This window comes from Morone saxatilis, unplaced genomic scaffold (genome assembly GCF_004916995.1).
Source record: "Morone saxatilis isolate NCDOM2014 unplaced genomic scaffold, NCSU_SB_2.0 Contig8, whole genome shotgun sequence".
NCBI classification, from domain to species: Eukaryota; Metazoa; Chordata; class Actinopteri; family Moronidae; genus Morone; species Morone saxatilis.
The window spans coordinates 9,306,465-9,307,274 of record NW_023340257.1 but is presented as its reverse complement, the minus strand read 5'-3'; positions in this window follow the sequence as shown (position 1 = coordinate 9,307,274).

Here is an 810-nt window from a genome sequence, read left to right as displayed (position 1 = left end):
ATACAAATAAAATTAAATTGAAAATTGAATTGAATTGAATATAAAGTATTTCTCAACCTGGGTCATGCTCTCATATTTAGCATTATTGGTTGAAATACATTTGAGATTTAGGCATAGAGGCAAGGAGCTGAAGGAATGATCACATGAACACTTATTTTTGAGTCAGACAGAACGTACACACAAAAAGTAGTCCCCTGTAGCTGTACCATCACCACCACTGTCAATGGACAGAAATATGATAAAAGCCATAATTTCTCTTTAATATTAACCTTTTTCAAGGCCTAAACACCAATTAAGCTAATATGTTTTTTCTGTTCTTTGCATGTCTTTTTGTGCTATTGTTTAACATTATATATTTATTTTCCCAAAGATTTAAAAATAAATAACTCTAGTAGATGTTCTTGTTTTCTTAAATAAGCTTCATGGGACGTCCCCCTTTGATAGATTGTATATGGCGTGAGTTCACCTGCACACATCAACAGCCTTCACACATAATGACTGAACAGTTAAGATAACACACATTATAGTGATAACATTGCTATGTGGGATATATTAAAATACTACAACTTCCACTCACTGCTACCACTGCTCTGATTAATATCTTTCATCTTATTTTATATTCCATGATGAAGCTGGCAGTAAAATAAAGAGCACCAAGCACGCCAGTGTGAGTATCACAGTCAGAGGAGTCACGACCTTGGGTGAGCAGTGTTCATGAATCGTCTCATATGTGCTCCGCTTCCTTCCTTGTATCCACACACAGACATGGTGGCACATGCAAACGCACCCACAGACGGACACGCATGCATG